Here is a 25,263-nt window from a genome sequence, read left to right as displayed (position 1 = left end):
TCCGGGGGCAAGGGCGGGGCTGCGCACTCTGGTGGATCAAAGCAAGTTTGATATAACGCGGTTTCACCTAAAACACGGTAAGACTTTTTGGCTCCTGAGGACAGCGTTATATCAGGATAGAGGTGAATTAGTATTTAAATGAGCATATTGTATACAAATGAATATTCTGTTAGCATACTTAGCCCAATACAGTGTAATACTTAGCCCAATACATTAAAGTGTCCAAATATAAAAAAAAGTTTAATTATAAACCTAAGCCTGAAATCATTAAAACAAACAGTAAAACAATAACTGCTATTGTCTAACATGCAACTAAGCCACTATAACTGTATAACTATATCTCCCCGTGTATCCAAGTAAATATTTTCTAAAAAAATCTAAAGCAGCCTTCAAATCTTAGACATAATTCCCTTTGTCATATGTAAACATTCTAACAGAGGATTACAATGTAATGGTGTTTTCTGATGAATTTTACAGTTTTACTAAGTGCCATTAAGACACTAACTTAATATGAATGACATCAGAGGATGAGATGGTGTGAAATTTCAAGCATGTGGAGTGAGGTTGCCAAAAATTGTGGAAGCCTATTAGAAAGAGGTGACATTGCATATGATACTTGCTCTGCTGGGCATAGATACTCCCAGTAACAACAAATATTGCACTTCCAATAACAATACAAATCAGACTTTAAAATATATGCCTTTTTATCCTCTCTAAAGCTTGCCATGGATTGGTAAAATACCCATAACTATGTAGTTCTTCTTCGAGTGATTGCTCATATGCATTCCAGTTAGGTGTGCGCGCGCCGCATGCACGTTTGTCGGAAGATTTTTACCCTAGCAACACTCGGTGGGTCGGCTGGGCGCCCCCTGGAGTGGCACCGCTATGGCGCCGGATATATACCCCTGCCGACCCATCTGCCCCTCAGTTCCTTCTTACCGCCCGTGTCGGTCGTTGGAACAGTGGAGCGTGGCTTAGCTGACCTCCACTTCCCTAGCTACTCATAGTTTCTCTCGTTAATTCTGTTTATATAGTTCAGATTTATATAGTTGTAGTTAACTTTATTCGTTTGTAGTATAGTTAGTGTATAGTTCACAGGGGTTCAGGGATTATCCCCTTCCCCGCACCCGGTGCCGGGTACTATGCTCGGTTCACAGGGTTTCAAACCGTACTCGGCCGGCCATAAGCCGATGCCGACAAGAGATCCTCTCTTAAGTGCCTCGAGGAATCTCACCTAACAGATAAGTGTGGCACCGGATCGCCGGTACCGCCAAGGCCTCTTGGCACCGGCCGTAGCCGGCACCGACATCCGCTCAGCATGGATCCCTCTCCTGGAGGATGAAGAGGCACAAGACTCCTGCTGCATCCGAGCCGCCTGCTCCGCAGCCCGAGCGCTATGCTAAGTCGGACCGCCCGGCACGGATACCTGCCGCGGCACCGACAATATCGGCACCGTCGCCTCCGGCCACGCAAGAGCCGTCGAGTCCAGTGCCTGAAAGCTCCCCGGTACGAGCCGTGGTTGAGCTCACTATTAAGCTGCGTCAGAGCTGCCTGCTCCGCAGGCTGAGCGCTATACTAAGTCGGACCGCCCGGCTCCGATACCTGCCGCAGCACTGACAATATCAGCACCGTCGACTCCGGCCACGTAAGAGCTGTCGAGTCTGGTGCCTGAACGCTCCCCGGTGCGAACCGTGGTTGAGCTCACTATTCCCTCCACACTAGAGACATTTCCACGGCGAGGGAGTTGATTGCAATGACAGTGTCTGCGCTGCCTCAACCCCCGGCACCGCCGGTGCAGGTTATATAGTCGATCGGAAAGCCTGTCTTGATCAGTTCACCCTGTGTCGGCACCGCAGAGTGGCACCGTTCACGATCGCGGTCCCCCAGATGTTCTCGGTCCCGTCGCCAATCCAGGTGCCGACGCTGCTCGCAGTCCCGGCACTGTTCTCCACTTCGGTACCGGTCGTACTCGCGGCACCGATCCTGTAGCCACTCCCGACGTTGAGCCTTCAGATCTCGGTCGACCTCCCGGCACCGCTCCGCTTGCAGGTCCCGTTCTCGCTCCCGGTACCGGTATGCCTCCCGGTACCGATCCCCGGTGCTGCATCGAGCGTCATCAGCTAGAGACGGAGACTCTGCCAGGGCTTTTCAGCTCCTCCATGGCCATCCAAACATGCATCACTGTCGTCCCGCGTGGGCAGTTCATATGCGCAGGTCTGTGATTCGGATGTGCACTCTAGAGTCTTACAGGTGCCCCAGCCCCAAAACCCTGACCCCCATCAGTGGTCACGTGTGGCAAAATACCTGCCCCTCTGCTTGTTAGCTCAGTCCTTCCCAGCCCCAGAGGCACAGGGCTGGGGGGCAAAAAAGAAAACCCTTCTCAAATCTCACAGGGCCGGGCTGGCTCCTTCTCAGCCGCCCCCTCTAGTTTCTTTTCTTTCCCCCCCCTTGGCCCTCCTCCTCCGTCCTGCATCTCAGAGCTCAGCTCAGCTGTCCTCCTTGCTCTTGCCAGCTTCTCTTCTCATCCTTCCCCCCTTTCTGCTTCCTTGTCAGGGAGGGTTTAAAAGGTCTCTAGCAACTGGGGCCAGCTGAACTGATTGTTGCTTGCTTCCTACCCCCCTGCCCCAGCTGAACCTTATTTTGCTGCAGCTAGGCTGGTTACCCTCCCCAGGTGGTAGCTAATTGGCCTTGGCCCCACATATCCTCTGCCTGCTCAACACTGTTGTTGGGCGGTCGGCGGAAAATGTAATGTACAGGCCATCACCATTGCCGCATTGAGTCGAGTCCCCGAGACGGTGGAAGGGCGAAGTGGAGGGGCGCATCGAGTCGCCTCGCGACTCTGCGTTGTTCTCTTGTTTTGGTGCGCATGTTGCATCATCCTGGCATCCCGGGGCCAGGGCAAATTTCCGTCCCCAGGGCTAATAAGCGGAGAGGCTTTTACGCCCATTTTACCGCCAGACATTCCGATTCCACGGCTCTTACCAGGCGCGCTGAGGAGTCCTCATCTAGGAGGAGTGGGATCTCCCCCATTTGTCATCATCCCGACCATTTGGAAAGAAAGTCCTGCCCCCAGTCTGGGGCTACTAGTGAAGGGCCTCCTGAGTGCAGAGGACCGTGCAGAGAGAGGGTTCGTAGGGATACACAGATCCGCCGCAGCAGGGACCAGCAGATGGCTGGCCCAGAGCATTGGTCAGGTCCCGGTCAGGAAGCCCGGGCAGGTCCGTTAAGGGCACGATAGTATGGCAAAGTGGGGGTCCCAGAAATGCTCGTACCCACGCGGGCCAGGGCTCGCCGGACCTGCTTTTGGCTTTGGGGGCCCCACCCGCCCTCCACCACTACACTGCCTTCAGGTTGGGATGAACACTTGCCCGATTGGCGGTCACTTGGTCTTTCTCCAGGGTCTATCGGTATCTAGGGTTTGGACGGAGATCTTCCAGTCCTACCTTTCCGAGATGCCTTCTCATGGCATCATATTGATCCCGTACTCAATAGTATGCCATCCATATGATGACATCATCAAGATATCCCCATCCATAGGCAAAGGTAGTATGCCCATGTAATCCAAAGGGGGTTATGGGGTATAGTATCCTGTCGGAAGAGCGCAAAGGTCTGGATTATCCTTTCCAGGCGGTCCAGGGGAGAGGCCAAAGGCCGGCCTTTCCCAGAGTCGGCGATCTGCCAATAGCCCTTCAATCTGGGTAGGTCAGTTCCGGGTCGTTCAGCCAATCGCCAAATCGATCAGTTTCCTTGAGGAGGGTAAGTCGGCAAGGCGACCATACTCCCGCCCCACAGGCTTGGACCACTCTTACTGACCCACGACTGCCGGCTGGCTTTGGCACTTCAACCACCTTCTGGACCACTCTTTCTTCAATAACCCCTCTCCGATCCTCCTTCCTGCTCTCTCGTCTTTCACCGGGGTTCTGTTCAGATGATGCCGGTGGCTTCGTGCACCTGCATCACGGGCTCTGTGAAGATGTGATGGCTGACTTCCAGGATCTGACCGGGCGTCTCCTCCAGGATCACTGGGAGATGTTGGGCCAGGCTTATTCCTGGGAGTTGTTGTTTTGGGGTGCCCCCAGCCCCTACCCCACCTGGTTGGGCCTTTCAGGGTTTCTCCAGGGTTTCAGGATACCCGTGCCCAGCCTCAGGGTTTCTCTATCCTGCCAGGGTTTAACTTCCCCCTATCTGCTCATCTCATAGGCCCCTCACTGACCTGCTGGCGTGACTTACTCTCTGCCGCCCCCCTACACCATCACCGGTCCCACCCTCCAGCCCCCACCTGGAACTTCCGTGTTGTGGGTTTGTACCACTAGGAGCCTTCGCCATGTGTTCTGTGCGTGGCCTTGGTTCTGGCGGTTGTGTTCCCTTCTCTCATTGTTCCATGTGTTTTCTTACTTTTGTTTCACCCTCCCTCTTCCCCCTCTTCTTTCTCTATCCCTGGGTATGCCCCTACACAGTCCACCTATGCTCTTTCCAGTCTTCGGGGGAACCTGCCAGGGGGGTCGGACCGCAAACAACAGCACGCCTGGTAGCAGGGTAGTCTTTTCCTGAGGGGCCATCCATCTTGTCACCTTCCTCAACGCGCCATCACCTTTCAACGAAGCGCTTGACGATCGGTCCGGGGTTTCCACAGCCGCTGTTCACCTTGTCAGGGTGTTCATCAGGTCTTCCAGCGGTTGCTCAACGAGGGAAGGGAGGGTCTCTCTGTATCTCCTGCAGGTCCCTACTCCCTTGTCTGGACTTGTTCTGGACTAATCTCCTTTGGATGGACTTGGACAATATGGTCTGTCAGGGGATGGGCTGGGCATAGGTGTGGGTAGCAATCCAAACTGGGTCGGGATGTATGGATGGCGATGGCCTGGCGTTTCGAGGGGCCTCCCACTGTCCGCGGGGCCTCCTCAATGCTACCCAGGGGGTGACGAGGACCAGGGCTGAACGCATTACAGGAGGCCCACTACAGACACAGCTGGCGGGACGGCTGCAATAATGCATGGCCAAAAGGTCTCCGGCCAGGAAAAAAAACCTCTACTGCGGAGTCGGGGTCTTATCCAGGACAGAAATGCTGATGTCTCCGGCATCCGAGGTCCCCATCCCACGGGGCTCTGTGGTGCAGGATGGACTGGCTCCTTTGATGCTACGGCTTGACGAAACGCTGACTGCAAATTTGTTTCCTCAGGACCAGCCCTGCTTCGCTACACCACCTAAACCGACCCTCTCTTACCTCGACTAAATGTTATGTCCACAAGAAATCCTCCTTGATCGGATTCAGGCCTCCACGGTCCCCCTCCCCCTCGATGCCCACCTTCCTCCCCTCCCTCCCTCCCGCTCCGGCCTTCCCTATGGCCCCATTGGCCCTGTCCTCCTCCTCCCCACTCGCCCCCTGTGCAGCCCCCAGGCCATGCCGGGCTGTCAGCTGCGCCCCCTCGCCCTCTCAGCTGGCCCGCCTCCGCTTTCCGGCCCCTCCGTGGTCCTTAGGCCGCGGGCCCGTTGGGGCTCTCAGCCTTCCCCGCCTCTCGGCCCTGGCTCCGCCCCCCCCAGCCCGGTGGTCCCCCCTTCCCAACCCCATCTGGAGGGCCCCCGGGCCCCCCGAGAGTCTCCCACCAGGCCTCCTCGGTCGGGAGTAGGCCATCAACTCAAGGACGGGAGAGGCGAGGTCAGGGTAAAGAGCCTCCGGATTCCGGGTAGTAGTCCCATTCCTCAGGTTTCCCGGGGGGCCTGATTGGGGCCGGGGATAGTTGGTCCGGTCAATCCCCGCCCAGAGAGAGACCAGACGGACCGGCACTCGCTGAGTCTATTAATGCTGCCCCTCCGCCCCAGCTTGGCCTCAGATGCGCGCTTCCATTGCGTCGGGACGTGTTATCCTGAGAGGCACTGCCCCATCGACCAGCCAGTGTCGCCCCCCTCCTTAGCAGCTCCCTCCCCTCCCTTTAGGACATATTTCCAGCGTGGCCCTATATCAGGCATTAACGTCCCAGTCCTCCCTATGGCAGGATATCGGGCAGCTGACCCTCACCTCCAGCCCTCTTCTCATTTCCTGGCCCAGTCCTTCAGCCCCTCTCTCGGTTCTCGGGCCTCCCTTCGCCTCTTCCCCCTCCCGCTGCCACCGGCAGGGGGCCGCGGCAGGCCTGGGGCTGCTCCGCCCCCCTCGTTTGATTCCCCTCCTCCTCCGTCCCCTCTCCCGGGCCAAGCAATCAGTCTGCAGGCAGAGTGAGCAGCAAGAGACTCATCAGAAGAGGCTGCAGCCTCCCGCGGCCTCCACGATGAGTCTGGGCGGAGCAAGTGCTGGGGCAGCTGTCGCACATCCCCCCCGCGGAGCCCCTCTCTGCTTGGGCTGCACCCGAGGTGTGGCAGAGCAACCCACTCTCAGGCTCAATAGCTGGGACTCGGGGTCCAGCAATTGTCGGCAAGGCCTGTATATCTCGCGGGCGGCTGGGCCTGAATATGCCACTCCGCCTGCAATTGATCCGGAGCCGCTTCGGTGCATGTCCCGCGCGGCCGCTCTCGCGCAGATGTCCCGGTGGGCCATCGGGTATGCCACGGGCATCGCCGGCCGCCTGGTCCAGGGTGCCCGGCAGCGGGCCGCCCGGCCGTCCTCTCAAGCAGGCCTTGAATGGCCTCCCTCTGGTCTCATCTTCTGCATCGTCTGGGCTTGCCCGGCCCATCGCCCTGCCTCCTCCCCCCTGCGCATTAGTCTGGCTTCTCATCTCGCCACTCTACTCAGGTCCGCTCGTGCTGCTTTCAGTTGATGTGCTTGCCCATGGGGCCTTGGTTGGTCTCCCCCTCCGTCACTTGCTCAGGGCCTTGGGTGCACCTTGCCCATCACTCTCGTTTTGTTGTGCCGCAGTGCTGGGCCCACATCAGTCAGCCTTTTGCGCCTTTTTTTTTTTTTTTTTTTTTTTTTACCCTCTTCACCCTGCCACCCGGTCCTCACTCCTGGGGCATCACTGCTCCTGTTTTGGTGTCTTTACCTCACGCCCCCTCTGCTTGTTTTTTTTTGCTTGCCCAGCCCTTCATCCCAGACTGGCAGCACATGGTTCCTCCTTCCTAACTGCCCCTCCTTCCCAAGCTCAGACACTGGCCAAAGAGCCAGCCCCACTGACACCTTTCCCTCAGTTGCTTTCCCCCCTTGCAGGGAAACTGTCCTTCCTCCGCCAGCAGCTGCTCCTTCTTCTTGGCAGCTGCCTTCCTGCTTCCTCCACCCCCCAGAGACTCCAGTTTCTTCCTTGTCCTTGCAGTGGCAGTCTCTAGCCTTGCTTGCACTCTTGCTGCCCCAGCTGTCTCTTACACACCCTGTACATTTTGGGCGTGCCATCAGGCCAAAGGCGTACCTGTGATCCCTTCTCGCTCTGTTCCGTCAGAGCACTGGGTGCCAGAGGCGACAGTTAGCCGTCCCCCTCCGACCGGTACGGAGGAAGCCCCGGTTCAGCCACCGGACTCCCAGATCCCAAGAATCAGGAGGTCATCCAGGGCCACGAGCCCACACAGGACCCGCTTGTCCCCAGCCTTTCTTCTTCCTCCTCCCCAGATGAGGCGGTGGCAGGAGCGTACTCCTCGGGCCCTCCTCTAATCAACTTGGGGGCCCATCAGGACCTCCTGAGACGGGTGGCACTCAATTTGAATCTCCAAGTGGCAGAAGTCTCGGAGATACAGGATCCGGTCATAGACATTCGGTCGGCTGTCGCCCCCACTAGAGTGGCCTGACCGTTCATTCCGCGGTCAAGGCCAATCCGGATATCATCTGGCAGTCTCCAGCCACTATCCCGCCCGCAGGCAGGGCAGTCGAACGCATGTACATGGTATCCTCCAGGGGCTACAGGTACCTATATGTACATCCCCCCCCCCACTCCCTTGTCGTCCAGTCCGTCAATGAGACGGAACGCCATGGCCAGCAGGCACCAGCCCCTAAACCCAAGGAGGCTAGGCGAATGGTCTTACTGGGCCATAGGATGTACTCGGCAGGGGCCCTGTAACTTCGCGTAGCAAATCAGCAAGCCCTGCTTAGCCACTACTATGGGCGGCGGTGGGCAAATTTACAGAGTCGGTTCCTCAGAACTCCCGTCAAGAGTTTGAGGCCCTCCTGGAATAAAGGAAGAAGCTGGTGAGAGCTTCCCTCCAGGCCTCGTTGGATGCGGCTGACTCCGCTGCCACGACTCTGGCCTCGGGTGTTGCCACGAGGTGTATTTCATGGCTCCAGTTATCGAGCCTTCCCTCGCAGCTGCTGCACACTATACAGGACTTGCCCTTCAATGGCAAAGGCCTGTTCTCCGAAAAAAAAAAAAAACTGGCCCTAGGCTGCAAAGCCTAAAGGGCAGCAGGGTCACTCTGCGCTCTCTCTCGGCATGCACACGCCGGTGACTCAGCGCCGACCTTTCCGTCCCCAGCCTCACTGCTCTTACCCTGCGCCTAGACAAAGACAGGGTTTTGCCAGCGGGCGTGGCTTAGGCGGTCTTAGGTGTCAATCAGGACCCCAAAGAAGCCAAAATCAGGGTCCTTCTAACCACCAATGGGGCAAAAGCCTATCCATCCTCGTCCCTCTTAGGGACCCCTCTCACGAGCAATTCCTCTCGCAAGAGGTGCGGACGCTCCTCTCCATCGGAGCTATAGAGGGGGTACCTAAGGATGAAAGGGGCAAAGGGTTCTACTCCCACTAATTCCTAATCCCCTAGGCGAAGGGAGGTCTCAGACCTATCCTAAACTTGCGGGAACTCAACAAGTTCATGATACGGCTGAAGTTCCGCATGGTATCCATGGGGACCGCCATCCCATCCTTGGATTCCGGAGACTGGTATGCCGCCCTCGATATGAAGGGTGCGTATTTTCACGTCGCCATTTCTCCTCCACACAGACGGTACCTCTGGTTTGTGGCCAACCGTCATCATTTCCAGGCCTGATGATCAATATATAAAAATCCACTCTGATTCCCACACAGGGAATAGAATTCATTGGGGCCATCCTGGACTCCAGTCTCGCCAGAGCCTGCTTACCTCAGCCTCGGCTTCAGGCGATGGTAACAATTATACAAGGTCTACAGACCTTCCCGACAACTTTGGCTCGCACTTGCCTAGGTTTCCTGAGTCACATGGTTGCCTGCACGTTTGTAACCAAACATGCCAGGCTTCGCCTCCGTCCACTTCAATCGTGGCTCACCTCGGTGTACCACCCGGGCAGAGATAGCATACTCATGGTCGTCTCGATTCCCCCGAGCATCCTAGGCTCCTTCGACTGGGAGTCGACGCCCTCCCTGGTGTGTCCAGGGATGCTGTTCCATCCACCTCACCCCTCGGGGTCCCTCATGACGGACACCCATCTCTCGGCTGCGGTGCTCACCTGAGTCAGTCTCGCACTCACGGCCTGCAGTTGGCTCAAGAGTTGGCCTTGCACATCAATGTCCAAGAACTGAGAGCAGTCTGCCTTGTGTACCAGGCGTTTTCAGCAGCACCTGCAAGGCCGTTGTGTCTCGGTGTTCACGGACAACACAACGGCCGTGTATTACATATACAAGTACGGAGGAGCACGGTCCTCCCCTATTTGCAGAGAGCTATCCAGCTCCGGGACTCCTGCACAGCCCAATCAATAGACCTGGTAGCGTCCTTTCTCCCAGGGGTTCGGAACATTCTGGCAGATCGCCTCAGCAGATCCTTCCTGTCTCACAAGTGGTCGATTCCTCTGGATGTTATCCATTCTGTTTTTCCGGAAGTGGGGCTTTCCCCGCATAGTCCTCTTCGCTCTCCCGGGAACAGAGATAGAGAGAAGTTCTCCTCATTCCAAGGCCTCTCCCCGGGCTCGATCTTGGATGCTTTTCTGATGCCGTGGATGAGCCATTTGCTGTACGCTTTTCCACCATTCCCGCTAGTTCACAGGGTCCTGCTAAAACTCTCCAGGGACATAGTGCACCTGATCATGATCGCTCCAGCGTGACCCAGGCAGCACTGGTACACCAAGTTGCTACACCTGTCGGTAGCCAACCCGATTCCCCTGCCTCTTTGCCCAGACCTCATAACGCAGGTTCACGGCAAGCTTCACTACCCAGACCTGCAATCCCTGCACCTCACAGCATGGCTGCTGCGTGGCTAAACCGATCTGAGTTACGTTGTTCTGCCTCGGTTCTACAGGATTCTCCTGGGTGGTAGGAAACCTTTCACTCGGTTAACGTATCTGGCCAAGTGGAAGCGTTTCTCCTGCTGTTACAAAACGCACAATGTTTCTCCACCGAGGTCCCGATCCATTCCATCTTGGACTACCTCGGGTCTCTCAAACAGCAGCGCCTGGCGCGGCCATCATTAAGGGTACACTTAGCAGCCATCTCTCCCTGCCACCCAGCAGAGAGTGGCCGCTCCGTATTCTTACACCCTGTGGTTTCTAGGTTCCTCAAGGGCTTGGAGCATTTATACCCCCCAGCTGGCCCCACCAAAACTTGGGTCTTCAACCTGGTTCTAACCAGTTTTATGACTGCCCCATTTGAGCCACTGACAACATGCTCGCTGACATACCTGTCCTGGAAGACAGTTTTTCCTTGTAGCCTTTCCATCGGCCAGACGAGTCTCCGAGCTTCAGGCTCTCACGATGGACCCATGGTATACTGTGTTTCTCAAGGACAAGGGCAGTTGTGACCACGTCCAGCTTTCCTCCCTAAGGTGCTGTCGGCCTTTCATATCAACCAGGATATCTTCCTTCTGGTCTTCTTTCCGAAGCTACACTCATCGCGAGGGGAGCATATTTGCCCTCCCTAGATGTCCGTAGGGCGCTCGCAATCTATATCGAGCGGACAAAGCCCTCTCGTATCGCCCCAACTCTTCGTCGTACTGGCATACCGGACGAAGGGCCTACCTGTCTCCTCCTAGAGGATTTCATCTTGGATGACATCGTGCATCCGCACCTCCTGTGATTTGGCCCATGTTCCATCGAGCCACCTTACTGCACATTCCATCAGGGCTCAGGCTTCTCTGCTGCCTTCCTGGCTCACATACCCTTCCAGGGGATATGTCATGCAACTACCTGGTCCTCCGTCCACACCTTTGCCTCATTGGTCCAAGTGTCCAGAGATAATGCAGCCTTTGGCTCAGCAGTTTTGCATTCTGCAACATCTCACTCCGACCCCACCGCCTACGTAAGGCTTGGGAATCACCTAACTGGAATGCATATGAGCAATCACTCAAAGAAGAAAAGACGGTTACTCACCATTGTAACTGTTGTTCTTCGAGATGTGTTGCTCATATCCATTCCAGACCCGCCCTCCTTCCCCACTGTCAGAGTAGCCGGCAAGAAGGAACTGAGGGGCGGATGGGTTGGCAGGGATATATATCCGGCGCCATAGCGGCGCCACTCCAGGGGGCGCCCAGCTGACCCACCGAGTGTTGCTAGGGTAAAAATCTTCCGACGAACGTGCACGCGGCGTGCGCACACCTAACTGGAATGGATATGAGCAACACATCTCAAAGAACAACAGTTACAACGGTGAGTAACCGTCTTTTCTGTGAGATTTGATTTGACCTGCTCTATATAAGTGCCAACAATGGTTATCTTTATTATCAATTACACAATCAAAGGAGCAGCACCAGATTTGTTCTCTGACATTAACCTTCTGGACATTATCTCAGCTAGACGTTACTGGATATTTGTTTTCATTTTTCTTTGATAAACATGATTTTTTCTCTCACTAAATGGTGTAACACTTTCTTTATACCAGTCTCCATACACGTTATCTTCCTGCTGATTCCAGAGGAAGCCATAAGAAGCATGTAAATTTTTAGCAGTATGCCTGTGCACTGTGTGTTTGCATGCTCCAGTTTATGCAAATACTTGCTACATTCTGTCTAAGCAAATTCCATTTAACATTCAGACTTCTGCATAGGAGCCAACTATCCCATAATATTAGACTGAATTATTTTTCCAAAATTATAGACATTTGCTGGGATGTTCTTTTACCTGTAGATCAATGTTGCATTTTAAATCCTCCACTTCTGTACTGGGTATACTTCATTTCATAGTTTAACACATGCCCTAACCTTTATTACAGAAACCTGCCTATGTTTCCTATGTGTTTCCCCACCATCCTTGCTGTAGAGGTCTTCTTTTGTGCATGTCCAGCATCACCAGCTGGATGGGGATCCCCTGGCAGTGCAATTCCCATCAAAGCCAGAAGGGGGCTACAGGACAGACAGCGAGGGCAGACACACAGACTCTATCTGGCAAGGCCAGGCCTCCCTGTTCTACATGGATCTTGGAGGATCTGCTGCTTTTGGAGCCCAAAATCCCTTGTTCTGCAAGAGGAGGAGCAATCGTGTCCTCACAGGAAATGATGCCAGGGAAACAGTGAGAGAGGAACTTGCGGCGTTTTCCAGTCCCCTGTCCCTTTAATTTTTCTCCCTACTTTTTACTCGTTAGCTGTACAGTCAATACAACTATGGGAGAGTGAGCTGGAGTCTTCTCTGTCCCCTGCATCTTCAGTCGGATTGTTTGCTCAATTCCAGTCCAGAGTCTTAGTTACTTAGATTCATCCTGGCTCTGACAACACTAACAGAAGTGTGTGCTCAGCATAAACTGCAAAATCTTAGGGCATATCTACACTTCCCCTCCGTTTGGACTATGGGAGTGTGAATAGCAGAGTGCACCAAAGTGCTTCACTTTATCTCTCCCACATGGGGGCTGAGGACCCAAACTAAAAGTTTCCTACTTCACATTCATGTAATCTTGTTTGACAAGGGAAGCAAGCTAACAAAAAACAAATATGGGCCCACTTAATAAAATACAGACAAGAAGATTAGGGATGTGCCAAGAAGATTAGGGATGTGCCAATGTTTCCTTTTCTAACATTAGGTAAATTACTCTCAGTTTCAGAAAACCAGGTTCTGCATTAACTGCTGTGAAAACAGCTTATAGATCAAGTCATCATTCCTACCAAGTAACATTTTTACTTAAGGAATCCTTCCAAATTTTAGGAGGTGTATTGGAACGGAGTAAAGAAAACCTACATTTCTTGTCCTATGAAAATCCATGCTGCAGCTCTTTGTTGGCGGTGGGAGTGGCTGGGGAATCGGCACTTTTGAAAATCAGACCACTTATGGATTTAGGAATCTATCTTTAGGCACTTGCTTTCGAAAATCTCTGCCAGTGTTTCCACATCGGGGAGTGCCTACATACGAACTGGGACTAGAAAAAATGTTCCTTACACCTGGCCCCACCAATCCTACACTGAGGACAGTCTGAAGAAAGCACAAAGGAAAGACCTGTCCAGGGAGAGGTGGGAATAAGGGCTTAGAGGGAATTCTCAGACAGCCCTTAGGCAATGTATAGGCCCCAATCTATTGCAAGAGCAAAGAGGAGGAAGAGTTTAAATCATGTAGCGCTGATATAGAATAGATACAGAAAAGGATTTTGGTTATTGAAGACTTACTTACATAGTTACTTGATTAAGTGCTCCTTTGGCTGAAATGAGACTTTTATAAAGTGATTGTGGCGCACACAGCTATACTTTCTGGATTCTCAATTCTCAATCAACAAGCTCTAGGCAACAAAATGCCAGTGTTTTTACATCTGTAGTCTTCCCTGTGACACTGGTTGAATGTCCATGGGACAAACTTCAGCCAAGCAGGTCTATAGAGTAACAGAGCTTGTTTTGTGGCATTCCTCAGGGTCACAGACAACACTTCTGCCAAAGGAGACGGAAATGAGTCCTTAAAAGGAAAAAATGTTTATTTTATGTGTGATTGTTGCTATATGGCAGTGTAGCTTTTAACTGATGCTCAGGTTGATACTGTACAATGCCATTCATTCTTCAAAGGCTTAGACATTGCAGAAAGGGTTAGTCATCAGTTAAAGAATAAAGCAGAAAGACAGTGAAAGAGAGGGATTCAGTAGATGAGAGGGAGACAGTAGACTTCCTGATGGAGCAGCACATGTGAGAATGACATGCAGCTATAGGGAGAGGGGAGGGGGAGGCCAAGCATGGTTAACAGATGGGCCTGAGACTAGAGAAGATGAAGCCATTGTGTGAGGAGTCAAAGCCAGAACAACCTAAGGATTCAGAAAGACCATAAAGGAGGAATTGAAATAGTCAAGTTGGGTTGTGATTGTGACAAGAGGGAGATCACAATAAGGGGGAGTTTTGGCAATGTTCCAGAAGAGGGGAGATAAATGAGCAGAGCAAGTTAGAGGTGACTTCAAGTCTTAGCAAAATTATATTCTGCGTTAACCAAAGGGAAAGTCTAAGTTGCTTTATACCCGGAAGGAAGATTTCGCTCTTTAGAGCATCCAAGTGTAGAATGATTGGTGCAGCATTGAATGAGCAGAAGGAAGAAAGACGGTTGAATGAGGAAGCAGAGAGACGAGAGAGTAAGTTGAGGGACATGTAAGACTGGTATCATCTGTATCAGCGTGATGTCCAACACTGAAGCTAGCCATGAGAGGTCACAAAGGGTGTCAGGAAAAGAGAACAAGAAGAGGGCCAAAGATGGAGCCTCCAGAGTGGAAGGGATGAAGGAAAGAGATCGTCTCTATCAGAAATGAAAAGGGAGTCATTAGAGAGAGTTCAAATCAGCAGAGGAGAGGTGGCTGAAAGGGAAAGAGTTTCTTGTTCAAAATACTCTAGAACAGACAGACTGAAGAATATGATTGTATAGAAAGCTGTGCCACTAATTGCTAAGCTGCTGGAATATCATTTATTGAAAAATGTATTTGAATAATGCTACAGTTGAATGAATTATTCATTGAACAATTGTATCATTCAGTCAGGTCTACAGCAGCTTGAATAATATGCATTGAATAATTGAATAGCGTATTATTTGATTAATAATTTCCCCCAGATTTTGACCATCTTTGCTAACTATGTTAGCAGTAGAAAAAGTACCTTTGTACAGAGGAGAATGGGAAATTAAGAAAATGTGAGTGGGAAATGGCCAATGGCAAATGGAGCTAATCCATCAGGAGTTTGTGGGGCGGAGAAGAGGGGATACTTTCAGGAGGTACTGGTGAGGGAAGGACACTGGGAGTCACCGGGGGAGCACGCAGGGAAGGAGTGGGGAGTATTGTGTTGCTGTACAATAAAAGCAGTGGAATGCAGAGGTGGAGCAGAGAGGGCAGGTTGTAAGCCTGGGAAGTGAGGGTGAGGCCCACGAGTTGTGTATACAGGCTTGGAACTGGCCTAGCAAGCTGTGCAATGGTGACATTTTTTTCTGTGTAACCATTATTGATTTAAAATATCAATTCTGTTCACTACAAGACATAGTCTTTCTTTATGGGTGGCTTTATGACAGAGGAGGGAAGGTGATGGAAACCATTGGGAAAGACACTAAGGGAATGGGGTGGGTGCTGAGAGTCACTGAGGAGGGCACAGGAAAACAGAATGTGGAAAATGTGTTGAGACATCAACTTCATTGTGGGAACAGTGAAGTCTAGTGACAAGATGCCAGACCTGATTCTATTCAGAGTCACCCTGATCAAGTCACTTCTGGATTGACTTTCAGAGGTGCTAAGTACCCACAAATCCCATTGTGGTCAATGGGAGCTGCAGGTGCTCATCACTTTTGAAAATCAAGCCACAACCCTCAGTGCCTTAGTTTCTTTATCTGTAAAACGGGGGTGATAATATCAACTCTGAGAATAGAGTTCAGATGCTTGGGTGAAAGGTGCTATGGAAATGCCAAGTGTAATAATTTAACAGTGGGAAATTATTTTTGTCTAGGGTCTTTCATTGGTCAGATACCCCCTTGTCCATCCTAAAATGAGTCAAACTGAAATACAAATGTAAATTTCAATACTTGTCATTTTTTGGAGCCTACAAGAAACTAGCCAGCAAAGATATGTACTTCTTATATTCCATTAGCAAACAAACCCACCTCCACTGAACTGTGTACTAGCCCTAGTTCATTATTGTTTATAATATGACAATGTCTAGTGGTGCCAATTGACCCCACTGGTGTAGACATGTCACAAACACAGAGTAAGAGACAGAGTCCCTGCTCTGAAGAGTTTACAGTCTAAAAGGTAGGAGGGAAAACAGAGGCAACATCATTTACCAAAGGCCATGCTTGCGGGGTCAATGGGAGAGGTAGGAATAGAAGAACCCAGGTCTCTTGTCTAGTTCCTGAGCCGCTGTAGCATGATGAGTTATCGTTCTGGCTTATTAATGTTAACCTCTCATTACATCAGGTCCAGCATTAGCTTGTAAGCTCATCAGAGCCCAGCTCGTGTCCGTTTCTCTCTCAGGAGGAGGCACCTAGCACTCTTTTGGGTGCCATAATAAGTAATATTTTAAGCAGAATTTCCATCCTTCCCGGGCCAGTATAATAGTGGTTAAAGTATCAGAGGGGTAGCCGTGTTAGTCTGGAGCTGTAAAAAGCAACAAAGAGTCCTGTGGCACCTTACAGACTAACAGACGTATTAGAACATGAGCTTTCGTGTGAAAACCCACTTCGTCGGATGCATGTGATTAAAGTATGTATGTATAATGTGTAAAAACACTAGCCTGGATATGTACTTGCTAAATATGTACAGGAATGGTGGGGGACAGAAGTAAATGGAGGAAGGCTGGTCATTTGGTTGTGGCCCTGGACTGGTACTCAGTAGATTTTTGGTTTTATTCCTTGCTCTGTTATTGACTTCCTGTGTAACCTTAGGGAAATCACGTAATCTCTCAGGGCCTCAGTTCTTTGCCTGTAAAATAGGGGTAATACTTCCCTTTTCCACTCTTGTCTGTCTTGTCTATTTAGAGTGTGAGCTCGTCAGAGCAGGAACTTTCTGTTAGTTTGTGTGTGTACAGTCTCTGCCACAATGGGATCCTGTTCTCGGTTGGGGCACTGAGGTGCTACTTTAATAAAATAATTAATAATGATAATAAACCACTTGGGTATAATTCTCTGCTCTGCTACAGACTCTCTGGGTGACCGGGTGCTAGTCACTTAATCCCTCTATGCCTTAGTTCCTCATCTCCAAAGTGAGATAAATATTTTTTCTCTACCTCTTTGGGGGCATGTGAAGGTTAATTCATTGATAGTGTTTCTCAAATTTTTGAAAACTTTCATCAGGAAAATCAAACTAATCATCTAACTCCACTCCTCAACAGCCCAGCCATGTGCTGCTAAATATTGAGGCACTCAGACATGATAGTGATGAGTACTGTACAAGAATCTAGACAGATGTTACTCAAAAGCCTGATTTAGATCTAAATAAGGCAGATTTTTAACATCAGCTGACAATTTCTTCTTTAAATCAATACACCTGCCCTCCTTCCCCACCCACCCCCAGAGAATGTGTGGAAAGATCAAAATAGTTTGCATTTAGGGGAGAATATCATCCACAAACTCCCTCCTCAGTGTTTGTCAGAAGCTTAACTCTGATTAGCTCTTTTTTTTTAATAGCTAGTAGTTGCATTGCTTCATCTCACTAACATTTTATATTTGCATTTGAGAAATTAAAAGCACCATTTAACAAGCCAGCAGCTATCAGGTATGATGTTCTGCCAGAATGTGGTGTTTTTAATTATTTTCCACATCACACAGGACTGATTCTGGGAGGAACAGTAACTATCAGCCATCACCTTTTCTGTGTATCTTAGTAAATTAGGTAATCAAGTAAAAATGATACTTGAAATATCCAGGATTACATAAAATACCAAAGTAGTTGTGTCTGCTCCATATCTGCACAATAAATATTGCAGTTCTCATAAGCACAGCAAAAAATCTATAACCATTCTACCTCATGCTCTCCTCTTACAGAGAAAAGCTACTTCTACGGTATCCACAGCAATGATCCCAGGTATTAACAAGTGTTGTTACACTGCTTGGGTCATTCCTGTAAGGGTTGTCAGAGGACAGAAGTATTACAATCGCAAGGCAATGGATTTCAACTTTGGAACTTACTGAAAAAAATGAAATTAAAACATATGGACTGTGGGTCATAGATGGCTACATTCCAGTTTGTAACAATTAATTGTTTAAAAATTATATCAACAGTGCATGGGAAAACTTACTGCCATTTTACAAGGCTTATACTTAATTAGAATTGCATATGCATTTGACACTTTCTGGAAGGGCACTTTCTTAAAACTATTATCCTGATTGTTGACACACACACACACACACACACACACACACACACACACACACACACACACACACACACACAAAATCTCCCCCCTAACCTGTTTCTTATTGAATAAAAACACATTTTATCAGAACAAGAAAATCTTACTTACCTGAACAGCAACAGGTGATGATTAAAATTGAACCAGCAGTTTTCTAGTACCATTAACAATTAATGACTCATTTCCCAGAAAGGGAGTAATTGCTTTAAGCTGTGAAAATGGAGTCTAGTTGTTTCCTAGGTAGTATCCTCTAAACAGGTGTAACCTGATCCCTTGTTCTGGCATATTATTCAAATGAGTACTACAGTGTGTCTAGTGCTGTCAGGAAGATGTATGATGACTTGAGACTAGAAACAACTATTTAATGCTACACACGTAATTTTTCTCTCTTATCCATCCACAAATATTAACTCTAATGAAGGGCAGCAGTTCTTTGCTTCTTTTCTTCCATTATCACAGGTAGAGCCTCAACAGTGAAAGACAAATTTGACATGGTATGGCAGAGGGAAATGGTTCTCAAGCTGACTGCTGATCACTGATGGTCTATGGAGGACATTTAGTCTTCCGACTCACAAAGTGTTTCAGTGAAGGCCAGCTAGCACCCCAAAATGATATTAAACCTTATTTACAAAGAATTAGAACTTATGTATATAAATTCTAGAAAGAAATAACTAAGGGATCCAGTCTGTTCCCTTTTTCCAGATACTGTAATCCCACCTGATTTACACTGTCCACCCACCATTAACTGTCTCCTGAAATTTGCAAAGATCTGTGCAAAGATTGGTATAACAAGGACTGGCCTTCACTGAAACACACATTCAGTCTGAACACTTTTTAAACAAAGCTTTTTGTTTGTGAATTTGGCTGTGTTCTCCACCCCTTCCCACTCCCACCACGTACTCCAAAACTTTAAAATGGATTGGACTATACAACTCCCAGGAAGAGAGCACTGCAAGATCCATCAAAGCCGAGATCCCCTCTTGCAGACCTTAACAAGGCCAGAGGAGCAGGTGTGAGTTCTAGCTGGGTGGTATAACTGAACAGTGGAGGGGAGAAGGGGAACCTGTTATCCACATGGAAAACTTTAACCATGTCATGTTTTATACCTAGGACACGTTGAGCATTTAGGATAAATTTTTCAGAGAAGCCCCTAAATAATGTAGGAACATAAGTCCCAGTGACTTTCAATGAGACTTAGGCTCCTGAGTCATTTAGATGCTTTTGAATATTTGACCCTTACAGCTTTTAATGTTGAGAAAAGATTCTGTCTTTCCCTGACCATCTTTGTGCTTTCCTGGCCCCCTGTACACACCCCACTTTGTGCCTTACATCATCGCCCTACCTCCCTCCCATCTGCCCCAGCCAGGACCCCTGCCTTTCCATAATAAGATGCAGAGAACGTAGCATACAGTACACCCACACCTGGACTTACAGAATTAGTTTATACTGCCCCATATCTGCTGTGATTAATGCTTTTGTTCATCTTTATTCTATTTCATCATTATTATTATTGTTACCTCTTTTGACCCAAGCAATTAGCCAAAACTTGGGGTCTTGCAGGTTGTTTCCATTAGAAGGAGAAAATGATGATAGTAAGTTATTTCTTTGATGCAATCCTGTTTATTTACAAAGAACTTACACAAAATTCTGTTTCCCTGAACACAGTAGGAATCAAACAGCAAGAGACTTTCTTTGCTCACAGTTCCAAGTGTCTTTCCAGCCAGCATTCTGCCCAAAAGCGCTCTCTCTTTCTCTTAGGACCACACTACAGGTACTTCTCTGGTTGTCATGGGGGCTTCCTTGCTGTTTTCTCTATGTGCATCTGTGCTGTTTCTATTCTCTCTCTCATACACAGCCAGCTCTGTCAAACAATATCCAGCCTCCTTCACTTGCAGTTAGACCCCAGGGAATACCGTTCAGACTGCATAGTTCAACTCCTATTCTAGCCTTGTATGTGGCCTGTGTTTTGGCCAGTGGCTCCTGTTGTTCCAGCTACCTATTTAAATGTACTTTGGTTACTGTATTAAATTGATTATTTTAACTATTCTTATGTTCAGCTTTGTGTTGAGATGATTTCTAATGCATGAGCAATGTAGCAAACATACATATCCTATTCTAACATATCTTACCATGTGTTAAAGTCTCAATCTTCCTATACTTCCTATACTTATTTTGATTTTTAGGCAGATTTTCTATAGGATTTGATTCTGCTGGTAAATAACAGAGAATAAATTGACAGCCTGAATTTATTCCCTGGTTAAGATTTCTTAATAGTAGAATGTACTTATACAATAGATATATAGATATACAAGATTCCCAGATTAAAAACTGTATTAAACTGAAGGCAAAATTGAGCACTTGTCAGTAATTTAAAGATGAAAATATTACAGGGATATTGTAATTATCCTCAAAACAAGCATTGCTAACCCAGGAAATTCAGAGTTAAGGCAAAAATGTCAAGAACATTGTATGAAAAATGTATCTTAGTCACCAAAACTATGCCCTGTAGTGGCATCAAGAGGAAAAGAAAAATGAAAAAACATGAATTTGCCTTTTAAAAATCAATGTAATCTACTACCAAAACCATTTTGAATTAGTCACAGTTGTACGGTTGTTGTGTGGTAACACCATAGGATAGAGCTACGGCTGTCCTGGTGCCTTAGCTGTGCAGAACACCCATCTTTACATCTCCATCTCATCTCATGCACAAATGCTAAACCTCCTCTTTGTAAATGTTGTCACCAACCCTGTCTGCTTGAAGAAATTAATTAATTACTTAATGATAGTCCTTTCCTGTAGGTCTCTCTCATTTTGTATCAGATGTCTGTCTACTTAGGCCTGGTCTACTCTAGGAGTTTATGTCGAATTTAGCAGCGTTAATTCGATTTAACCGTGCAACCGTCCACACCAGGAAGCTAATTAGTTCGACCTAGAGGGCTCTTTAGTTCGAATTCAGTACTCCACCCCGACGAGGGGAGTAGCGCTAAATTTGACATGGCTATGTCGAGTTAGCCTATGTGTGGACGGAAATCGACCTTAGTCGCTCCAGGAGCTATCCCACAGTGCACCACTGTGTTGACGCTCTGGACAGCAGTCCGAGCTCAGATGTTCTGATCAGCCATACAGGAAAAGCCCCGGGAAAATTTGAATTCCTTTTCCTGTCTGGCCATTTTGAATCTCAATTCCTGGTTGGACATCGGGGCGAGCTCAGCAGCACTGGCAGCGATGCAGAGCTCTCCAGCAGAGGAGTCCATGCAATCTCAGAGTAGAAAGAGGGCCCCAGCATGGATTGACCGGGAAGTCTTGGATCTGATCGCTGTGTGGGGCGATGAGTCTGTGCTTTCGGAGCTGCACTCCAAAAAACGGAATGCAAAGACCTACAAGAAGGTCTCCAAAGCCATGGCACTCAGAGGATACAGCAGGGATGCAACGCAGTGCCGCGTGAAAATCAAGGACCTGAGACAAGGCTACCAAAAAATCAAAGCGGCAAACGGACGCTCCGGAGCCCAGCCCCAGACATGCCGCTTCTACGAGGCACTGCATGCCATTCTCGGTGGGTCTGCCACCACTGCCCCACCAGTGACCGTGGACTCTGAGGATGGGATAGTGTCGACGGGCAGTTTCTCGGCGATGTTCGCGGATGGGGAAGATGAGGAAGGGTTTCTGGAGGACGAGGCAGGCGACAGCGCTTACAATACTGCTTTCCCCGACAGCCAGGATCTCTTCATCAGCCTCACAGAGATCCCCTACCAACCCTCCCCGGCCGTTAACCCGGACTCTGAATCAGGGGAAGGATCAGTCGGTAAGTGCTATAAACATGTAAACATTTATTTTTTAAAAAACAGGAATAAAAACTATATGAAAAGAAGGTCAATACATATAGGGATAGAACAGAAATCCTCTTGGGACAGTTCCACGAAGCTCTCGTAGAGGTACTCGAAAAGCCTCCGCAGGAGGTTCCTGGGGAGAGGTGCCTTATTGGGTGCTCCGTGGAAGCACACTCTTCCGCGCCAGGCCATCCTCAGGTACAGTGGGAGCATTGCCTCGACCAGCATGGCAGCATAGGGCCCTGGTCTGTGCAGGGATTCACGCAGCATGCGCTCTCTGTCTCTCCTAGTGACCCGCCTCAGGGTGATCTCGCTCGGCGACTGCTGCATCTAATTAGGGGAATTACTGTAATGTTACTATTGTGAATGCTTGACTTTTCCTTTGCATAACAATGACCGTCGTTTAACAGCCACGTGGTGGAGGCTGCAGAGGAAAAGCATACAGGATCTGTCCCGGGGACAGCCACGAGGGGCTGGAACAGGGTCAGACTTTATGCTTTCCAGATTGCCTGCAGCAGGAGGGCACTGCTATCCATTAACTGTTAAGCAGCCTAAAGTTTACGGCTTACCAGGCCTGGCTGCTACACGGATTCTGCTGTCCTGCCCCGCTTGTCTGATCTCCAGTGCAAGACCCCAGGCAATGAAAGCGAATGCCGAAAATTCGAACTTGTCCTGAGAGCACATGAGATAGGTGCCCTGTATGGTCTTGTTCACAGAAACAGACTAGACTGTGTTCAGTGTTCGCAAACATGTATCTTTGCAAGGAAATCACTTCCTTTTTCCCATCACACAGCTGCGGCTGTTTCCCGAACTGCCCCGGCATCCCCCTCACAGAGGCTGGCGCAGATTAGGCAGCGAAAGAAAAAGACTTGGGATGAGATGTTCGCTGAACTGATGGCCTGCTCCAGAGCCGAGGCGGCCCAGCAGAGCCAGTGGAGGGAGACCCTCTCTCAGCAGCAGCGCTCACACAGCAAACGGGAGGACAGGTGGCGGCAGGAAGACCAGCAGGCGACTCAAACGCTGCTTGGACTAATGAGGGAGCAAACGGACACGCTCCGGCGCCTTGTGGATGTTCTGCAGGACCGCAGGCAGGAGCAGAGAGCCCCCCTGAACTGTATCTGCAACCGCCCTCCCCCGCCACAAAGTCCTGTCCCCCCCTCACCCAAAATCACAAGAAGGAGGGGCGCTAGGGGCCGTGAAAACTGTCACTCCACCCCAGCAGAGCGCTCATGTACCAAACAGCTCTCATTCCCTAAAGTATGAGAATTGCTTCCCTTCCTGGCTCACCCAATCCAAAATCCCAGTTTCATCCCCCAACTGTGTAGTTGAGTATTAAAAACAGTTTGCTGTTCATTACTGTTTCCGTCATGTTTCTTTGCAGAAGATTTTTTGTGAAGGTGAGATAGGGGTTTGTTAATTGCATAGGACGGCCACCATTACCAGGGTACAGACATGGGGGCAGGATCAACAGCAGGTCACACACAGAGTGCAGTCACTAGGCACCCGGGTCACTCTGGGAGGTGTCTGCTGCCCCAGGTCAGTCTGGGAGGTGTATGCTGCCCCAGGGTCCGAGCGCCTGGCATCCACAAATGGCAAGGCAGGCTGCCCTTACCATGCCCTTCCACCCTAGCCATGAACCTCTCCGATGCCCTGAGCCCCAGCCAGAGCCATCATCCCCCTACACCTACTCACCCTTCCCACACACCCCTCACCCCTTCCTGCAAACCCACCCCTTCCTGCACACCCTCCTGTAACCGTCCTCCCGCCAGAGACCGCTGTAGGAGCAGGAGCCTGTCAGTCCTTGAGTGTAGAAGCGGTCTGTACATCACTGCACACCATACCCACCACAGTCTGTGTCCCTGTTTGAACCCTTTAACGCAAATTCGTTAGTAAAGAAAACTTTGTTAATTAAAAATGTTCCAATAACTTTATTTTTAAACGTCTGTTGGAAGGGGGGAAACCTGGTGAACGGGGTATGTAACCGCTGAAAAAAGTCAATAGTAACTGAAACAGGGGGAGGTTCAGCTTCTCTGTAAAGAGACTGGACAGTCATAGGTTACCCTGCTCTCTGAGGAACCTAGCTTTCAAAGCCTCCCGGATGCACAGCGCTTCCCGCTGGGCTCTTCTAATCGCACGGGTGTCTGGCTGAGTGTAATCAGCAGCCAGGCGATTTGCCTCAACCTCCCATCCCGCCATAAAGGTCTCCCCCTTGCTCTCACAGAGATTGTGGAGCACACAGCAAGCTGCAATAACAATGGGGATATTGGTTTCGCTGAGATCCGAGCGAGTGAGTAAGCTCTTCCATCTCCCCTTGAGACGTCCGAAAGCACACTCCACCACCATTTTGCACTTGCTCAGCCGGTAGTTGAAGAGCTCCTTGTCACTGTCCAGGGCGCCTGTATAGGGCTTCATGAGCCAGGGCATTAGCGGGTAGGCTGGGTCCCCGAGGATCACTGTAGGCATCTCCACATCCCCAACACTTATTTTGTGGTCCGGGAAGAAACTACCTTCCTGCAGGCGTCTAAACAGACCAGAGTTCCTGAAAACACGCACGTCATGAACCTTGCCCGGCCAACCGACGTAGATGTTGGTAAAACGTCCCCTATGGTCCACCAGTGCTTGCAGCACCATTGAAAAGTAGCCCTTTCGGTTAATATACTGGCTGGCCTGGTGGGCCGGTCCCAGGATAGGGATGTGAGTGCCATCTATAGCCCCACTGCAGTTTGGGAATCCCATCGCGGCGAAGCCATCTATGATGATCTGAACGTTTCCCAGGGTCACTACCTTTGAGAGCAGTAGGTCAACGATTGCGAGGGCTACTTGCATCACAGCAACCCCCACGGTAGATTTGCCCACACCAAAGTGGTTCGCTACTGACCGGTAGCTGTTTGGCGTTGCAAGTTTCCAGAGGGCTATGGCCACTCGCTTCTGCACAGTCAGGGCTGCTCGCATCCGGGTGTCCTAGTGCTTCAGGGCAGGGGCCAGCAAGTCACACAGTTCAAGGAAAGTGCCCTTACGCATCCTGAAGTTTCGCAGCCACTGTGATTCATCCCAGACCTGCAGCACTATGCGGTCCCACCAGTCCGTGCTTGTTTCCCGGGCCCAGAATCGCCGTCCCATAGCATGAACGTGACCCATTGCCACCATGATCTCCGCAGCGCGGGATCCCGTGCTTTGTGAGAGGTCTGTGCCACTCTGACACTTCATGTCCTCACCGCGCTGCCAGAGCCTCCTCGCCCGATTTCTCAGCAGCTGACTGTGGAAGAGGTGGACGATAAGGTGCGAGGAGTTGACAACGGCCATAAGTGCAGCGATGATCGCAGCAGGCTCCATGCTCGCAGTGCTGTGGCGTCCACG

The 25,263-nt window shown here is 50.0% G+C and overlaps 1 protein-coding gene across 2 annotated transcripts in view; it reads right to left on the bottom strand.

Moving 5' to 3' along the window:
* Window positions 1-25,263, bottom strand: part of GJB7 (gap junction protein beta 7) — a 53,315-nt gene that overhangs the window by 9,697 nt on the left and 18,355 nt on the right. Inside the window, exon 1 of one of the 2 annotated variants that reach the window (XM_039528179.1) lies at window positions 13,398-13,510. The exons of the other annotated variant lie outside the window; for it this stretch is intronic. The gene's annotated coding sequence lies outside the window, so the exon portion shown is untranslated. Of the gene's footprint in view, window positions 1-13,397; window positions 13,511-25,263 lie in introns of those variants that run through there. 2 annotated transcript variants of the gene reach the window in all.

The sequence above is a fragment of the Mauremys reevesii genome, linkage group 3 (assembly GCF_016161935.1).
Source record: "Mauremys reevesii isolate NIE-2019 linkage group 3, ASM1616193v1, whole genome shotgun sequence".
In the NCBI taxonomy this organism is placed as follows: domain Eukaryota; kingdom Metazoa; phylum Chordata; order Testudines; family Geoemydidae; genus Mauremys; species Mauremys reevesii.
Note: the sequence above shows the minus strand (reverse complement) of the source record. Positions and strands in the feature narration are given on the sequence as shown.